The sequence below is a fragment of the Artemia franciscana genome, chromosome 17 (assembly GCF_032884065.1).
Source record: "Artemia franciscana chromosome 17, ASM3288406v1, whole genome shotgun sequence".
In the NCBI taxonomy this organism is placed as follows: domain Eukaryota; kingdom Metazoa; phylum Arthropoda; class Branchiopoda; order Anostraca; family Artemiidae; genus Artemia; species Artemia franciscana.
The window spans coordinates 31,348,436-31,368,793 of NC_088879.1; the positions used below are offsets into that span (position 1 = coordinate 31,348,436).

At 36.1% G+C, this 20,358-nt stretch overlaps 1 protein-coding gene across 3 annotated transcripts in view; it reads left to right on the top strand.

The window, feature by feature from the left end:
- Positions 1-20,358, top strand: part of LOC136038141 (EF-hand and coiled-coil domain-containing protein 1-like) — a 204,755-nt gene that overhangs the window by 34,044 nt on the left and 150,353 nt on the right. The window contains exon 3 of one of the 3 annotated variants that reach the window (XM_065721171.1): positions 1,001-1,133. The exons of the other annotated variants lie outside the window; for them this stretch is intronic. The gene's annotated coding sequence lies outside the window, so the exon portion shown is untranslated. The remainder of the gene's footprint in view (positions 1-1,000; positions 1,134-20,358) is intronic. 3 annotated transcript variants of the gene reach the window in all.

A 20,358-nucleotide genomic window follows, 5' to 3' on the forward strand; every position in this document is an offset into this window, starting at 1 on the left:
AACTTATTTTTATATATATAGATATATAGGGATGGATTGACCGAGGGAAAAATTTAGGCTAATGACACGAGAGAGATCTTAAGAGTTTTTGAGGGGGGTTACCCCTCCTTAATCCCTCGCTCTTCCGCTAAAGTGTTAATATTTAAAAAAATGTATTTTTTATTAATCGACCATTGTGTCAAACTCTTACATCACATTCTGCTCTCGCTGGGCCTTGCGGTATTGGGTAGCTACAACCCCCTTCAACATATAAAATAAATTCTATTAATTTAAAATATATTTCAAACCATTTTCAGTTCTAAACTCTATAATCTAAAAATTAGTACAAAATCCTGTGCTGTTTTTAAATTCCCTAAAATATATTCAATCTTAAACCTCATAAACAAACCTAACCTAACCCCTCGGAATGTTCAAAAATATGACACAAAATAGTACCTTACTATGATAGTGCTTAAGTCTTACTTGCTTACTCTGACAGGACTACACAGACGAATAAGCTTATTGTCCAATTACTACCATGTTTATAAGTGCTTTTTAATTTCATTGTTTTTTTTTTCTTTGCTGTATTTATACAAGCCAGTCACAATATTTCTTATTTCTGGAGAGACAGACAACCGTTAGTTAGTTTTTAACCGTGACTACAAGTGTCAAGCAGCATGGTGGTCTGGCAAGGCACTATTTTAAGCCAGTAAAAAGAGCGCTAGACCTGATTGGTTCTTTTGTATGACATTTTAAGCCAATAAGTTTCGAGTCAGAATAATTTTCAAAGGTAAATTCTCGGTTAGTGTGAACTTACTATACTTTCCTTGAGACTTTAATAAGTCGAAACTGGCTATAAAGTTTTGTTGAGCCTAACCTTCATGGTGAATTTTTCTCAACACGATTAAATACTTGTTCTGGTGATTACTTTCCAAAAATTTGTTGTTTTTATGTTCTCTGTTGTCCCTTATTCTTTCTATGTGAAATGCAAGCGTTAATCACTCCCTTTTTTGGAATATAGGCTATTTCTGGGCGTTTCAGACAAAAATTGTGAAGTTCACTGAAATTATAGACCTGTTTATGAATATCAAAGATGTCTGCAGTAAGAAGTCTAATGATGGGAAAGAGAGCATTGCATCTATCATGATCAACAGGTAATCTTGACAGAAAGCATTATGCTATGCTTGAATGAGTGAATACAATTCGAAGCTGACTTGCTATACCCAAGTCACGAAATTCCACAAAGGCTTTATTTTGTTTTGGACACCCATGAATAAAAAAAAATCCAAGTCTCAGATCTGCTGTGGAAATACGAAAGGCGTTAAGTGACAGTTCCTCAAATGTTCAGGAAAAGCATAAACAGTTTTGGAAAATATGCCTACATCTCTCTCTCTCTCTCTCTCTCTCTCTCTCTCTCTCTCTCTCTCTCTCTCTCTCTCTCTCTCTCTCTCTCTCTCTCTCTCTCTCTCTCTCTCTCCTCTCTCTCTCTCTCTCTCTCTCTCTCTCTCTCTCTCTCTCTCTCTCTCTCTCTCTCTCTCTCTCTCTCTCTCTCTCTCTCTCGAGATCCAGTCGTGTCTTTCTGGTCATATCATGGTGGACCTTATGTGACAAACTTCGTGGCTGAGGAAGAGACGTGCGCCTTAACGCTTTCTGGTCTGCAGAACTAATCAAAATTGGTTATAACGCGTTTTGAGTGAATTATAAAATTTAGAATATCTCGGGAACGAAACGGGATGCGTACATTTTGATTAAATCAATCCATTAGGTATTTCTGATCTTTTGTAGAATCAATATATAACTCATTTTTGACTGATATGTTATATAAAGTCTTAGGTATATCCACAGTGGAGATGCCAGTTCAGGCTTCAGTTGCGTCAAATCAGAAGATGTTATTCATTCGACAGTTTCTTTTACGAAGCTGCGATCTATATCCTTGCATGTGCACTTTGACTTCGAGCTTGCTGGATCGATTTCCAGTCTCTTACGGATGTTAACATTCTTGACAAAACAAAAGGTGCTAAGAGACAATTTTTTTTGTGAACCTATGCTTTATATCCCACAGTGTGCACTCCGGACTGAGTCTGCTGGATCGATTGGCCAAATTTGTTTCAAATCCCTTTTTTTAGCATACTTAGAAGTTTTGATGTCGAAGCTAGATTAGTTTTATTGTGTCCTAAAGGCCCAAAATACGTTACTTTTAAAGCAATTTGTTGTTAGTAAGAGTCATAAATGGCTAATCCTAAATTAGAAGTGATCTTAGGTTATTAACATATTTAAACGTATCTTGAGTATGTAGATGCGGTAGGTGACTTCAATAAAAGGCTCAATTTTGGGTTTCGTTTTTTTATTCGGATAGCATTTTGGGCTTTTCAAAGTATGTCTTTTACGAAAGGCAAAGCTATGGAGTCAGGGTTCTATTTTGGCTAAATGTTCGTATTTCGGTTGAAGATGAACAAATCAAACGAGACAGGTGTCGTTTTTTCGAAATGTTATAATATTTTTGCACTTTATGTAAAATTTTCGCCTTCTAAAAAGGAATGAGTTAGGCTATTAGTAAAGGAAATTAAAATAGGTGACCTTACACAAAGAATTTTTTTTCAGAAGTAAGTTTCAAACAGTTCGTGGTAACGAACTGTAGTAAGGAGCGACCCGGCTCAATAGTAACCGAAACTCTAAACAACGGAATTTTAATACCAATAGTTAAATCAAAAGAATCGCATTTTAATGCTGATTTTAAATGTGATGTTTCATCAAGTTTAGTCTTACTCATCAAAAGTTACGAGCCTGAGAAAATTTGCCTTATTTTGGAAAATAGGGGAAAACACCCCCTAAAAGCCATACAATCTTAACGAAAGTCACACCATCAGATTCAGCGTAGCAGAGAACCCTTCTGTAAAACTTTCAAGCTCCTGTCTACAAAAATGTGGAATTTCGTATTTTTTGCCAGAACACAGATCACGGATGGGTGTTTATTTTTTTGTTGTTTTTTTTTTGTTTTTTTCCAGGGATGATCGTATTGACTCAGTGGTCCTAGAATGTCGTGAGAAGGCTCATTCTAACGGAAATTAAAAGTTTTATTGCCCTTTTTAACTCCAACGCTCATTTTTTCCCCAAAGTCTCTGAATCAAAATTTTGAGATAGCCATTTTATTTACTATGTCTTTGGGGATGAATTAATTCTCCACAGTCCCCGTGGGAGGGGCTGCAAGTTACAAACTTTGACCAGTGTTTACATATAGTAATGGTTATTGGAAGTGTACAGACGTTTTCAGGGGGGATTTTTTTTGGTTTGAGGGGGAGGAGGCGTTGAGGGGGGCTACGTGGGAGGATCTTTCCATGGAGAAATTTGTCTTAGGGGGAATTTCAATGAAGGGGGCGCAGGATTTTCTAGCATTATTTTAAAAAAAAACAACGAAAAATAAATATGAGAAGTTTTTTCAACTGAAATTAAGGAGCAGCACCAAAACTTAAACAAACAGAAATTATTGTGCATATGAGGGGTTCACCTCCGCGTAATACCTCGCTCTTTACGCTAAAGTATTTTCAGTAATTTCAACTATTTATTCTAGGGCCTTTGTGATTCAGGGGTCATTCTTAAGGAATTGGGACAAAATTTAAGCTTTAGTGTAAAGAGTGAGGCATTGACGAGGGGGCGAACCCCATCATATACGTAATAAAAACTAATGAATATAGAAGTTCGTTACGTAAGTTAATTCGTAAACTACATATATTTTTTACTAATGAAAACGTTCGTAAAAAATTTCTAAGTTTCTAATTTTAGCACCTTGTCAATGTTAATTATTTTTCAGTCTAATTTCTGCTTTTTCAATCTAACCGGGGTGCCTTCAAATTGTTAAAACTTAATATCCATTCAAATTTATCTCCTATTTGGCGCAGAAAACTCGCCAAAATTATTTCCGTTAACTTCAATATATCAAATTTAACGAGGCATGCAATATGAGGGGGAGTTCCTTTTCCGGGAAGATATCATGACATCTGTTGCCCTCAAGTACCTCGAACCGAACTTTACTCTTTCTAATTAAGCGTGACTTGAAATTAATCTTAAACTTCAGCTTTTCAAAGTTACTCTTATCCTGTTAACAAAAGAGAAAGAAAAAGTTAACAGAAAAGTCAGGCACGCACAGACGGGTGGATTATTTAGACTGAAGCCCTTCCTCCCCGACTTTGATATATTTTCTCTTTAATCTTTCTTTCGCTTTATCGAGGGGATATCCCCTGGGAATATCCTCCGTAAGTCCGTGAGTGCAGTCGTCCGAAGCGAAAATCCGATCCCCATAGAAAGCTTTGATAAATAAGATCAACTTCGACATCAGATTCGCAGTTATGACCATACTCTGTCAGCTGGCTCATGTGTGAAATGGTACGATTTTCCCTTTTTATGGCACTTGGTATTCACCAAGTGACATATAGCAATCGCAAATTCTGTCGGTCTGTCTGTCTCTCGGTCCCGGTTTTGCTACTTTAGGCACTTCCAGGTAAGCTAGGACGATGAAATTCGGTAAGCATATCAGGGACCGGACCAGATTAAATTGAAAATAGTCGTTTTCCCGATTTGACCATCTGGGGGGAGTGGGGGGCCGGTTAATTCGAAAAAATAGAAAAATTGAAGTATATTTAACTTATGAGTGGGTGATGGGATCTTAATGAAATTTGATGTTTGGAATGATATTGTGTCTCAGAGCTCTTATTTTAAATCCTGACCGGATCTGATGACATTGGGGGGAGTCGGAGGGGGGAAATCTAAAATCTTGGAAAACACTTAGAGTGGAGGCATCGGGATGAAAGTTGGTGGGAAAAATAAGCACAAGTCCTAGATACATGATTGACATAACCAAAACGGATCCGCTCTCTTTGGGGTAGTTGGGGGGGGGGTAATTCTGAAAAATTAGAAAAAATGAGGTATTTTTAACTTACGAACGGGTAATCGGACCTCAATGAAATTTGATATTTAGAAGGATATCGTGTCTCAGAGCTTTTATTTTAAATCCTGACCGGATCTGATGACATTGGGGGGAGTCGGAGGGGGGAAATCTAAAATCTTGAAAAACACTTAGAGTGGAGGGATCGTGATGAAACTTGGTGGGAAAAATAAGCACAAGTCCTAGATACATGATTGACATAACCGAAAAGGATCCGCTCTCTTTGGGGTAGTTGGGGGTGGGGGGTTAATTCTGAAAATTAGAAAAAATGAGGTATTTTTAACTTACGAACGGGTGATCGGATCTCAATGAAATTTGATATTTAGAAGGATATCGTGTCTCAGAGCTCTTATTTTAAATCCCGACCGGATCTGGTGACATTGGGGGGGGGGAGTTGGGAGGGGAAACCTAAAACTTGGAAAACACTTAGAGTGGAGGGATTGGGATGAAACTTGGTGGGAAAATAAGCACAAGTCCTAGATACACGATTGACATAATCGGAACGGATCCGATCTCTTTGGGGTAGTTGGGGGGAGGGAGGGATCAGGTAGTTGGTGGGAAAAATAAGCAGAAGTCTTAGATACGTGATTTACGTAATTGGAACGAATCCGCCTTATTTTGAAAATTGAGGTATTTGTAACTTACGAAAGGGTGACCAGATCTTGATGAAATTTGATATTTAGATGGGTCTTGCGCTTTAAAGCTCTAATTTTAAATTCTGACCAGATCCTGTGACATTGGGGGGAGTTGGAGGGGGAAACCGGAATTCTTGGAAAACGTGAAAATTGGAGTATTTTTATTTTACGAATAGGTGATTGGATCTTAATGAAATTTGATATTTAGAAGGAATTCATGTCTCAGAGCTCTTATTTCAAATCCCGACCAGATCTTTTGACATTGGGGGAGTTGGAGGGGGAAATCTTGGGAAACACTTGGAGTGGAGGAATCGGGATGAAGCTTGGTGGATAGAATAAGCAAATGTCCTTGATACGTGATTGACGGAACCGTATTAGATTCGCTCTCTTTGGGGGAGTTGGGGGGAGGGGTTCAGTGATTTGGCGAGTTTGGAGCTTCTGGACGTGCTAGGACGATGAAAATTGGTAGGCGTGTCAGGGAGCTGCACAAATTGACTTGATAAAGTCGTTTTCCCAGATTCGACCATCTGGGGGGCTAAAGAGAGAGGAAAAACTGGAAAAAATTAGGTATTTATAACATACGAGTGGGTGATCATAGAATTTTGCTAGAGCTCATACTACATGATCTCTTGGATCTTAGCTCTTCTTGCCTCGTCACAAGTACCATATGAGCTCTTAGCTCTTGTTCTTTCATCCATGTTCGCAAGGCAATGCAAAAATAGAATTAAATCCTTTAATTTCAAACTCCAAATTCATAAAACCTGTAGTGTATGTAATGCAGGAAATACGAGCGATCGAGCAGAGACCGTAAAAAAAAGAAAAGGAAAAAACAAGTGGTAAAAATAGGCTTTGAGTGATTGCTGTTTGAAAGCAACAAATTACCTTTTATTGTTGATTTAATTTGAAACATTAAGGGATTGTCAGTAATAATTTTGAAATGGCTGCCCATTACCCCCAGAAATATATTACCACTCACAAGTAATATAATATATATATATATATATATATATATATATATATATATATATATATATATATATATATATATATATATATATATATATATATATATATATATATATATATATATATATATATAATATATATATATATATATATATATATATATATATATATATATATATGTATATATATATATATATATATATATATATATATATATATATAATATATATATACAATGCTACAGCACAAACACAAAAAAAAAAAAAAAAAAAAAAAAAAAGAAGGAGACAGAAGGAGAAAAGGAAGACTGTTTTCCTAAATTAGTGATTAATATAGACCAGCACTTGAATGAGGCCTTAACTCTACTCATCCATACAATCACATAGGTCAAACAGCATAGCCACACACAATCAACCATAAAGAATAATCCATGGACAGGCAGTCATGTCGTCAATAAGTATAAGTCGTCATTTACCAAACAATAGAAAAAATAATATATATATATATATATATATATATATATATACATATATATATATATATATATATATATATATATATATATATATATATATATATATATATATATATATATATATATATATATATAATATATATCATGAAAAGAGAAATCACCAATGCTACAGCACAAACACACACAAAAAAAAAAAAAAAAAAAAAAAAAGAAGGAGACAGAAGGAGAAAAGGAAGACTGTTTTCCTAAATTAGTGATTAATATAGACCAGCACTTGAATGAGGCCTTAACTCTACTCATCCATACAATCACATAGGTCAAACAGCATAGCCACACACAATCAACCATAAAGAATAATCCATGGACAGGCAGTCATGTCGTCAATAAGTATAAGTCGTCATTTACCAAACAATAGAAAAAATAATATATATATATATATATATATATATATATATATGTCGTCCCTGTCATGTCAAATATCTGCAACCTAAAGGGAATAGGGATCTGGCACAAGCTACTATTTGTCAGTGACCCAAATCGATGATAATTGGGGGGGGGTGTATTTTTCTTTAATTCTAGTGGTGGGGCAGAGTTGTAATTTTTCAATCTTTCAAATGAAATTACCATAAAAGGCATTTTTAATAAAAACACCCCAATTCTAAAAAGATATATTTCATAATTTAGGGGGAAACAAAATACAAAGGCGACAAAAACCTCCTGTTCTCCCCTAACTGACGCCAATGTTATTCTTTTATGTGCCTTTCTCAAAGTTTTTGTATTTTAAAGTGTAATATTACACCTAAATAAATGTCAAATTGTATCTGATATACCACAGCTTAGCTGTCAATCTCTGAATCGAAGGTTTTGTGTATTCTTGCTGACATTCTAAGAAATGTCAACCTGTCAATTTGTTTCTATTTGAGATATGTCAGTCGAATCTAACGTAATTTTTTGTATTCTCGTCATTATTCTTGGCATGCTCTAGACGTTGTATGCTGGATAATGTCTAATGTGCTTGTGAAGACTGTTATGAAGAATATAATTATATTGACATGCTAAGTCCTGCTGTAAAATGCTCAAGCTTCTTTTTTGTGTATTTTTCTACCTTGGAGAAGTCAGGTGTCGACGGACCATTTTCCTTAGTAGAAATAGCCTACCTTATCTCGTTTGGAAATGCTCCAAAAAGACCAACAAAATAAAACATAAGAACAAAAATGTGATTGATAACTTCATTAAAAGGGGCATTACAATTAGTAAAAATATTTTTTTGTAATAAAACTTTTAAACTTAGGCTAAACATATTTTTTACATTAGTTTTTGATAAAAGGTTATGCTTCACTTATCAATACACTTTTTTTGCAATTTTTCAAGTACACAAGGAGGAAAATATTTTTTGAAGTTATTTTATAAATTTTGAGATTATATAAAGCATTGTGCTAGCTAGCCCTCTCCATCCTTCAGTGCCTTTCACTTGCAATTTGAAGGCGCAGACAGAATATGGCTTTATGGAACTTATGGCTAAAAAAAAGAGAAACAAGAAAAAAAATCTGGAGATGTGCTTTTCACGCTTAATACGAAATTTATTAAATATAATTATTTGTAAAAAGAAAAGCAAAAAGGGTGTCAGTTATGCTTGCAAATGTTGTGTTTAACACTTCACATTAGAGGTTCTTGAAATAGTGAAGAAGTTCCTGAAATGACGTTTTGCTTACTGGGGAGGTAGTAGGCAGGCAGTAGGCATCCTCAAATCTATGAATTTTCCAGAGATCAGATCTTCAAAGAAAATCAAACGTTCAGTTACGGCTACGGTAATTCATAATATAAACGTATATATTGCTCATTTGACGGAGAGTTGGGCGTGGTCTCCGTATAAAACCACGCCCAATCAATAAATTTTTTTCCGAAGTAGTATATGAATGAATCCTAAGTTAAAAGCACTCGTAAGGGGTAGGTCTGGTAAAAATAGTGTTAAATATATGATTTGGATTTAGAACCTGAAATTTTTATTATTGAAACTACATTGAAATTATCCCTTTACCAAAGAGAACACACTTCTTCATGGCAGACTTGATGGTATAACCGTAGGTGTTTTCCATGTAAATAATTCCTTGAAAACGAAAAATTTATTCATGAGATCTAAAATAAAATTCTTGAATAATGTGTACCAATTCCTGAGTTTCTACAGATATTTTCATTTGTTTGAACGGTTTAACTTTAATTTTTATGTTCCAAGGTTTTGCTCAAAAGTGTATGTTCCATTCCAAGAAAGTTGACATTTCCCTAGCTCAATATTGCCGCTGAGCTTGTTTGAAAATTTCACAACAAATTTCTGAGAAAAATACACAAATGGAAAATGACTTGGTTGGAATTTGTTTTATTACGCGGTTGTACAAATTTGAATTTAAATTAACCTTTTATCACAACCCAATTCCTTGTGGCAGACTTGGTGGCAAAACTATAATCTATTTTTTTGAAGAGCTTGTAAAGTTAAAGCTAGAGTTGTAACTGGGCGTGTTGCTATCTTTAACTAAGAAGTCGCTCTCTTTGCACACCCTAATTTATAGCTGCGTTTAACGATGGGAAGAAGTCCCATGCAATTGCCCCTTTAGCTTGCATAAAGTGTTCTAGTTATTTAGCTAAACGTGTAGGGGTTTATAAATGGTCAGTGGGGCATATGATAACTCCACAAAACAAACAACACCAAAGAATGATAAAGAACATATATGGCGGTTTTGACAAAATTACTTATCATACATCTTCACACTTCTGAAATAATTGCCAAAAACCATTTGCTAAGCTGTTTAGAATGAGCAGGGAAAATGTATCGAGGAGATACTTACTTCTCATCATCTGATGTACATCTTGGAACGTCACGTGCTCCTTCCGCACAGTTCCGCCGTGATTGGTACAGTTTTGCCACGTTTGGCACGATTCAAAAAACACTTGGCATAATTCTGCCACACTTGGCAAGCGTCAGCTGGTGTACCTTTTAGAGAGAGTGAGAAAGAGAGAGAGAGAAAGAAAGAAAGAAAGAGAGAGAGAGAGAAAGAGAGAGAGAGAGAGAGAGAGAGAGAGAGTAACCCCTCAGAATGTATATTGAATCAGGAGCACCAATTGAGCTAATTTTGATGAATTAAAAATGGAATTGTTGTGGGAAAAGTCAAGTCATGGTCAATTGTAGAAAAAACCAAGACAGATAGTCTAATTAAGTGGGCATCGAGTCAAGGTTAATTTACCCCTTTCATTGGCGTTGTTACCGTCTTCCACTTATGCTACACCTCTCATGCATGTCACTCCACAATGCCAAACTAGAGTTAATTACATCTGTTTTGCGCCCCTCATTGTCACTTGTTTTCATACATTCTCATAAAAAAATTCTGCTTTTGTTCCATTTTGAAAACGAGTTTACATTTTTATATATTTATTATGTTGGCTAACAATACAGTTTCATCGAGTTAACGGAAAATTGTCTTATGTTGGGCCTTTTATTTATGGCTGAACAAAGACTAACCACAAATGCAAATCTTTGTCCTTTGGATCCATGATAAATTTCAATAATAGTTCACCAAAGATTTGAGTGATTGAATTTCAGACTTGTCATTCTTGTTGCCCGTTTCCCACGGATTAGTTTACGTCGGTTGAATTATACTAACCCAGCAACAAATTCCCTAATTCCCCATGCATTTATGTAAAATACCGCACATTCAATCAAGCTGTACATAAGTTGATTGCATTGTAATTAGTAACTGTGATCAAACTTTAGGATATGCTTATATTCAATTAGGTATCGGGATTTGGACTGTTCAGTGCGAGGGCTTTCCCGCTATCCACCATCGGTGTACATTTTGGAGCATCACTTGTACTTTCATGCATATCAAACTTCTCCCATACCTGTTCACGACACGTGCGGCGTATTTTACCGCGCATTACCTGGTGTGTATAATTATTTTTAAAGTGGGCTAGCCTGTTCTGGGTATCTGGCTGACTGACCGTATTTCAAACAGTAGGCAGTACGAAAAATGTGGTTCAATCCCGCTTTCTAGGGCTATAATGAAAGAAAGGTTGAGATGGCTAGGCCACGTTCTGCTGATGAAGGATGACAGATTGCCGAAGATTGTCCTTTTTGGCAATCCGTCTGGGGCTAAACAGAAAGCAGGTCGTCCTCGTCTGGGGTGGGAGGATGCCATAAATAAAGATTTAAAGGAAATGGGAACTTCCCGGGAGGGTGTAAAGAGGGAGGCCTTGAATAGATTGGGTTAGCAGAGGAGCCTGCGTAGCTGTATTGGCCTCAGGCGGCATGGCGCTGCGGTGAGTTATTAGTAGTAGTAGTAGTAGTAGTAGTATAAAAACAAAGAAAGGAAATAATAAATGAAAAGAAAAAAATCAAATAGGTGAAAAACGAGGATTTTAACAGCCAGTAGCAAAATATGAAAAACAAGCAAATATTTCGACAAGGACCTCTGCCAAGTCGTCCTCAGTGCTCAAAAAAAAAAAAAAATAAAAAAAAGAAACAAAGAAGAAACAACAAGAAAATCTAACCTTTTTAAGTGAACTGTACTAGAGGAAAAAAGACTCTGAATCAAACAACAAAAACCAACTTGAAATCAATGAAAGAGAAGTTACCAATTAGATTGAATAAGTATCCTTTGCCTTGCAATATATTTCGCCTGTCTACAATTGGATATGCGGACAGGTTGTCTTTAATTAGACTGGGCGAAAATATTCATAGAGTCTTTAAATATTAAATTATTATAAATTGGGATTAAGGAAATATCTCCCGTGTCTCTATTTATAGCCAAATTTCTATTTATATGTTTTTTAGAAATGGAAATTTGGCTATAAATAGAGACACGGGAGATATTTCCTTAAGCCCAATTTTTAATAATTTAATATTAAAAGACTCTATGAATATTTTCGCCCAGTCTAATTAAAGACAACCTGTCCGCATATCTAATGAAAACCAAAATTGTAGACAGACAAAATCTGTTGCAAGGCAAAGGATACTTATTCAATCTAATTGGTAACTTCTCTTTCAATGATTTCAAGTTGGTTTTTGTTGTTTGATTCAGTGTCATTTTCCCTCTCGTACAGTTCACTTATAAAGGTTAGATTTTGTTGTTGTTTCTTCTTTTTTTTCTTCTTCCTCTTTCTTATTTTTTTTTTTAGCACTGAGGACGACTTGGTGGAGGTCCTTGTCAAAATATTTGCTTGTTTTTCATATTTGGTTACTGGCTGATAAAATCCTCGTTTTTCACCTATTTGATTTTTCTCTTTTCATTTATTATTTCCTTTCTTTGTTTTCATACGTCATGCATAGCCAGTATGGTCTCAGAACGTATTTAGTAGTAGTAGTAATAGCCCTCCGCTGTGTTCAATAATTCTCAGGCCTAAAATTGCTCTCAATTTACTTCAATTGGATATAATGACCGCAAGATCTATGCATAAACTTTGTTTTAAAATTTTATCATAAGGATGTTTGAGTTTTACTTGAGATTTTCTCAGTCGTTTATATTAATTGCCAATTTTTATAAAAGAGGTAATTCTTCTGATACCTTCATGATTAGTGTGCTTCCCAAGCTCAGTTCATGCATCTTACGAGTAATTTATATACCTGTCGACTTTTTTTACTTCAGGGTTCAATTTTTCTACTACAGACCGGGGCATCAATTAGGAGGGGGAGAGTTTTGAACCGTACGTTTTTGTTCGGTTTTTTCATTGACAAAATTAAAGAGGCGAAATTTCCTTCACCAGAATTTTGTTCGGATTTTTAAATTCTTTTTTTGTATTATAATTAATATAATACGTAAAAAGTCTTTCCCCCCCCCATTATATTTTGTTAATTGGTGCCAGTGATACAGATTAAGGCTCAGTCTAAAAGGATCTAATACTTGTGTAATAATAATAAAAAAAAGATATAGTCTCTCCCGTGAAAGATGGGTTACTGCGTTTTTACGAGTTGTTTAATATCAAAATATATTTTGCAAACACTTTCCCAAATCTGTTTTAGCAGATACACACAGGAGAAACATGCAGGGGAATCCCTCAAGATTAACCCTATGGATCAAATGAAAATCAAGCATAAAAATCCAGTTTTCCGGATTTAAACCCTTTACGCGAGGGTATACCACTTCCTTATACCCTTTTGCTCCATTTAACCAAGCATGAGATATCAGTCTGTGACTTTGTCTACTACTATGACTCAATCTATATGACCCTGACGAACATTCCAAGGGGTTTGTAGTTGACACCAACTGGTATAATAGTGACAAACTAAAGATTGAGGGTATCCATGTTAGGATGCTTGGAGACTAGAAATCTATGCAAAGTGTAAAACTTGTGGTAATAAAAAAAATAAGTAAAATCAAACAGGAAACAGATATGACTGGTTGTCAGACCTTAAATTTGTAGACACTAGACCTTTCCCATAGTTCTTGATGTTTAAGAATGAGTAAAAGTCGATGTGCTCTAAAATTTTATATTGATACTAGACTATCAGTGTTGATTGTAATTCAATAATGTGTATCCATAATTCAAAAATGATTAAATTTCTTTCAACTACATTTGATTTTTAATTTAAATGAAATTGCTATTGAGTTTTACAAGCATTTCCTAGCTCAGTTTTGCAACGATTTACGATTGTTTTTAAAAAGCGGCCAAGTCAAGAATTTTGTCAAAACTCGAAGGTTTTTTTTTACTCGAAAGGTCTTTTGCCTACTAACGCAATCCTTAGTTCCTCCAGTGCCTCCGGAGGCACACAGGATGTCGGTGAGTAGCCTCTAATCTCCCCTCATGTGAGCCGCTGCGCATATGTCTTCCCACTCTGGAATGAGACTCGTCTGGAGGGCTCTTCTGTCATGGTCAAACGTCCTACGGAGCGTGTTCTTTGGTTTTCCTCGGTGACGGGTGCCTTCCGGTTGCCAGTGGAGGAGCATTTTTGGAAGTCTGAGATCTGGCATGCGGTGGACGTGTCCAAGATATTGCCATCTACGTTGTCGTACAACGGTTGTGGTATCTGGTTGGCCTGTGTGGGTACGGATCTCGTTGTTGCTGACACGGTCTCTCCGACTGATTCTAAGGATTCGGCGAAGATGTTTATTCTCAATGGTGGTAAGGTGTTACTGCTGCTCCGTCAGCTTAAGGCATTCCATAGCGTAACTCAGGACACACAGTACATTTCTCTGGAACAACCTTCAGTGAGTTCCAATTTCAGTGAGTATACGGTGAATTTCCAGACTGGTAAAAGTATCTGAAATGAAGGCTATCCTGGTGCGCAATTTCTTTTCAGAGTCGCTACTGGAAGTGACTGCGTTGAAGTCTGTCACCTGTTCGATGTCCTCCCCTCCTAGTTCGATCCCATGGTTAAACTACTGATTGACATAGCTTTTATCTTTGGGGCGTTGATATTTAGTCGGAATTGTTCAGCTTTCTTCTCGAGGCTGTTCCTGAAGCTTCTGCTTGTCGGCTTCTGTGAGCCCAACATCGTCGGCGAAGTCGACGTCCTGAAGAAATTTTCCCGCAATCCGCATTCCATGCCTATCTATTTGTCTAAACTAATGCAATCAAATCCTTTTAATATTTGTCTGGTGTCTTGTGAGCATTAAAGTGGAATTTGATATTTATATTCATTGTTGTGTCCAGTTGCGCAAATTGAAGGAAAGTTAGATTGCCCCCCCTAAATTTCGAAAGAAAGCCCTTTTTTGGTATTTTCACCGAAAAATCTCTTTTTTGGTATTTTCATTGGAAAAAACTTGTTTTGGCATTCTCATTGAAAAATATGCCCCTTTCAATATCGCCCCCCTAAAATTTTCATGAATTGGTACCATTAGTTTTATTCAAATAAAAGCAGCAAACAAAAGAAAAGAAAAATGGTCGTGAAAACGTACCATAGCTCAGCATGGCCCTTCGTTCTGGGATCTGGCGTTTAGCCCCCTGAAAATACCCCCATGGCAAATACCCTTCCGTAGAAAATAACCCCCGCTGCTGATTGGTCTCCAACCACTTTCTACTTATAAAAAAATGACTAACTCTCAATTTTTGACGTAATTAGCACCCTCTGCAATTTCTGTGACCATGAGGGGAAGATGGGGATGGGGAAGGGGCAGTCCCCTCCTATATTTAGTTTCGCTCTTTACTTTCATGATAACAGCGTAGAACAGAAATATTCCTAGAAATCAAGTGTTTTTAAAGTTTGTTTTTACCCCCCCCCCCCAAGGAAAGTCCTGGATACCGCCCTAGGGATTATACATGAATTTCTACATGAACTAATTGTCTATTTATCTGAAGGTTCAATGAGAGTTGGGATGTTTTGGCATTAAAATGCAACCTTTGGGGCATATCACTCCCTCCCTAACTACAAAACAATTAGAGAACCCCATTGTAGAGGTTTAAAGCCCTTATATGCAAACTGTTGTTATTGCAAACAACAGGGAATTTGCCTAACGCAGTGAAACTTGTTTAGACCTTAAAAATCTTTCGGCTAGTTTGGGAGGGAGGGAGATACCTTAAAAGCTGTATTTTGATGCCAAAACATCCCAACTCTCATTGAGCCTTCCGATAAATACTGGATTAGTTCTAAGGGAGAGGGGAGAGTTGGGGGAGGTAGAAATTGATGTATAATCTCCAGGGCTGTATCCAGAAATTTTGTTTGGGGGGTAGTTTGTGGTTGGGGGGTCATCAGAAAAAAGCTATAAAAACGCATCAAAAATTTGAAATTTAAATATAAGGACCCTCTTGATATCCAGGAATATTTCTGGTCTACGCTGCTGTTATAAAGTAAAGAGTAGCATTTAGTCCCACAATGAGCAGTATTTATTCAGTAAAGGAGTGGGATTGCCCCTTCCTCATCCCCACCTCTGCCTCATGATCGTAAAATCTTCTGAGGATGGTCATTAGATCATAAATTGACTGTAGACCAACCAGTCGCGGAGGATATTTTTCGAGGGGGTATTTTCGATGGGGGGTATTTGCCAGGGAGGGGGGTAGACACCTAGCGTCTTTATTCTAGTCAATGAGAAAAAGAGAGATCATTTCGCTTTAGTTCCTTATTAAATAAAAAAAACAAGTTTTTTTAACTGAAAGTAAGGAGCGACATTAAAACTTAAAACGCACAGAAATTACTTCGTATATGAAAGAGGCTGCTTCCTCATCAACGCCCCGCTCTTTACGCTAAAGTTTGACTCTTTCTCTCAATTCTTCTTTTTAAAACAGTAAAAAACTTTAGCGTAAAGAGCGGGGCGTTGATGAGGAAGCAGCCTCTTTCATATACGAAGTAATTTCTGTGCGTTTTAAGTTTTAATGTCGCTCCTTACTTTCAGTTAAAAAAACTTGTTTTTTTTTATTTAATTTCTGAACGTTTTTGAATCAATGCATGTTTCGATTTTGGCTCTCCGCAGAGGAATAATCAAAACGAAATTTGTATATTTTTTTTTGGCTCAATGGCTTTCTCATAATTTTGATCGAATGATTTTGAGAAAAAAAGAGCGGAGGACGAAGCCTAGTTGCCCCCCGATTTTTTGGTTAATTAAAAAGGCAACTAGAACTTTTAATTTTTTACGAATCTTTTTATTGGTAAAAGATTTACGTAACTTATAAATTAGCTTACGTAAAGAATTTTTGTATTCTCATGTTTTATTACATATACGAGGGGATTCGCCCCATCGTCAGTACCTCGCTCTTTACACTAAAGCTTAAATTTTATCCCAATTCATTAAGAATGACTCCCTGAATCACAAAAGCCGTAGAATAAGTAGTTGAAATTACTGAAAATACTTTAGCGTAAAGAGCGAGGTATTAGAAGGAGATGAGCCCCTCATATGGGTAATAATTTCTGTTTGTTTTAAGTTTTATTGCTGTTCCTTACTTCCAGCTGAAAAAGCTTTTTCACTTTTATTTTTTAATTGTTTTTTTTTTAAATAATGCTAGTAAATCCTGCTCTCCCTTCATGGAAATGTTCTTCTCCCATTACAAATTTTCGAAGGAAAGTTCCCCCAGCATATCCCCCTCTTCTCAACCCCTCCCCCAAACCAAAAAAATCCTCCTGAAAACGCCTGTATACTTCCCAATAACCATTACTATATGTAAGCACAGGTCAAAGTTTGTAACTTGTTGCCCCTCCCACGGGGACTGTGGGGGAGTAACACGTCCCCAAAGACATAGTTATAAGGTTTTTCGACTACGCTGAATAAAATGGCTATCTCAGAATTTTGATCCGTTGACTTTGGGAAAATAATTAGCGTGGGAGGGGGCCTAGGTGCCCTCCAATTTTTTTGGTCACTTAAAAAGGGCACTAGAACTTTTCATTTCCGTTAGAATGAGCCCTCTTGCAACATTCTAGGACAACTGGGTCGATACGATCACCCCTGGGGAAAAAAAAACAAAAAACAAAAAAACAAATAAACACGCATCCGTGATCTGCCTTCTGGCAAAAAATGCAAAATTCCACATTTTTGTAGATAGGAGCTCGAAACTTCTACAGTAGGGTTCTCTGATACGCTGAATCTGATGGTGTGATTTTCGTTAAGATTCTATGACTTTTAGGGGGCATTTCCCCCTATTTTCTAAAATAACGCAAATTTTCTCAGGCTCGTAACTTTTGATGGGTAAGACTAAACTTGATGAAACTTATATATTTAAAACCAGCATTAAAATGCGATTCTTTTGATGTAGCTATTGGTATCAAAATTCCATTTTTTAGAGTTTTGGTTACTATTGAGCCGGGTCGCTCCTTACTACAGTTCGTTACCACGAACTGTTTGATTGAAGCTTTACTTTTGTTGTCTAATAGTTAGCTGGTTCATACATTTTGCAGACAAACATATTAAGTCCATACATGTATATAATATATATTTCATTCAACGCAGTTAGACTATCCTTACTAAGGGTTAAACATACGAATATATACTATTCTTTTCTACGGGTTTGATTGTATTCTCTAACATTTTAAGGGAATGTACGTTGATGTAATAGCTACCGGTTTCAGTTCATGGAAATCACCCTAATTCCTTGATAAAACACATTAAATTTATTTAATTTACACATATATTTAATTTATTTAATTTAATTTAATTTATTAATTTAATAATAAATTTATTAATTTATTTAATAATAATTTATTAATTTATTTAATTTATTAATTTTATTTTATTAATTTTATTTAATTTATTTAATTTATATATTTATATATTAAATTTATGTATCAGCAACATGGTGGCAGCTATGTCAGGAAATGCTGAAGACAGTTTATAATATGCGAAAGCTTGATTTTCATTGGTATCCTCTGTGACATATTCTCGTAACTTAGTCGTATTATTCCTGTAGTATAAGTAAGAAAGGAAAGCCAAGTGACCCACCATTTTAAAAATGTACTCATGATTTTAAAAATGTACTCCTAATTTGTACTCCTGTGTTTCGGCGGGAAATTTTTAACTAATAAAAAAGTTTATGAGTAAAGATAAGTACACCTTCTTAAGCTGTTTGTGCTCTATGTTTTTGGCATATTTTTGTTGACTTTAAATCCACATTTTTTTTTTATCGTTACCCGCTAGCAAAGTCGTATCTAAGGGGTTTGAACCCCTCCCTCCCCGAAATATTCGTCCGACTCATAAGAATGTAATAAGAATGCATATCAATAATTTTATGCGTACGTTTTAATTTTTTGTACCCCCCCCCCCAAAAAAAAAATACCCTCTCCCCCTCCGAACAAAATTCTTGCATGAGGCCTTGTTTGACACTACCAAAAACAACATAATTGCATCTGAGGTCTTTTTCATCAAAAGTTGATCCCGATTTTTCCTATTTTGTTAAGAACTGTGTGGTTGTGTAAGTTCGTATTGAACCAATTCAGCCAATCAGGTTGCGTTTTCGCTGCCCTTGGTATTTAAATGTTTTCGATCCACATAAATGGCAGTCAAAAAGGTGCGAAGAACCAAAGAAAAGGGCTCTTGGGCGCGTGCCATACCTCATCACGAGTCTCCCCTTCAACCTTTTTGTTTCATTAATTATGGATAATTTCCGACAGGAAGGCGAGTTGCACCCTATGTGGCCATTTGATTTCCGTTATAAAAGAGGGGTTGTTTGAAGAGATGTCAGCCGCTCATGAAGGAGGCAAACGACCTCCGGATGTGAAGATTGAGAATATTAAGATGAAAAGAAATTATTCTTAAATCAAAAAGTGTATTATAATTGTGGGACTCAGGAATAATTAATGCAGAGAGAAAACAACGACATAACCAATGGCTTGCCCGAAACAAAAGGTTTTGCACTGAATGCTAAGATAATGAACAGGGCTGTGTTTTTCCTCCTACACTCTCTGACACAACATTGCCCTGCGACACGCGGATTGAACCTCCGCTTTTACTATTCTCCCCTTTTGAAAACCTTCTCCCTTGTTTGACGTGTGTATCATTGAATCCATTTCTTTCGGACTTCATAATTCAGAGGGTCAGAAACAAGACACACCTTAGATATTTTCTTAGGGAATGATCTAAACTTACCTTAAAAATGAAAAGCGTTCCTGAGATATGGTAGATGCGCCTTTTTGATTAGCTGCATGCACATAGTGCCTTTTGATTCTCATATTTCCGCAACCACTTCAACATATTTTACAATCTGATAAAAAACGATATGAATTACAAGTGCGAAAGCCGTTAAAATCTCCGCTATCAAATAATAACAAAATTGTCGTCTTCTTACGTTGAAACATTGAAAGCGCGTGACTAGGAGAGACAAATCACAAACATGTTGGGGGGGGGGGGAGCAAGGTTTAAAAAAAAATAAGATGCTAAAAAATAATTTTTTCAAAATTTCTAGGGGTCCTTTTGTTTTTTTCCGTTTTAGCAAATTAAATTACCAAAGAATATATTTTCAAAATGTAATTTCTATTCCTACCCCCTTAATTTGTTTCACTGCATAGGGCTGAAGCAAAACAACATCCAAAAAATTTGCTCAAGCAACATCAACTGTGTATGCAAAAATAATTTTTAATATGATAATCTCTATTCTCCAGCTTTTCCTTTGACTGTAAGAAAGGGATATATCTATCCGGGTTGCAGCGGTACCTAGTAACCTAGTAAGAGACGATCACGTCCAGTACTAAGAAATATGATAACCCATAACTCCTAAAAACAGAGTCAGATGAAAACAAGAAGTACAATATTAGAACTGCCTTGTCCGAAATCCCTATATAGGTAGCGTAATCTAACGTATTTTGGCTTGAACAGAAAAGTGGCTGCAACCACGATACTCTGTATATGCAACATCTTTTTTCTTTTCCTCATATAGTGGGGCACTGGAACTTTGTTGAGAGCTGTTTCATGGCTCATTTTAAAGAACTGATGGGGTTAAAAATCTTTCGTTTAAAAAAGTAA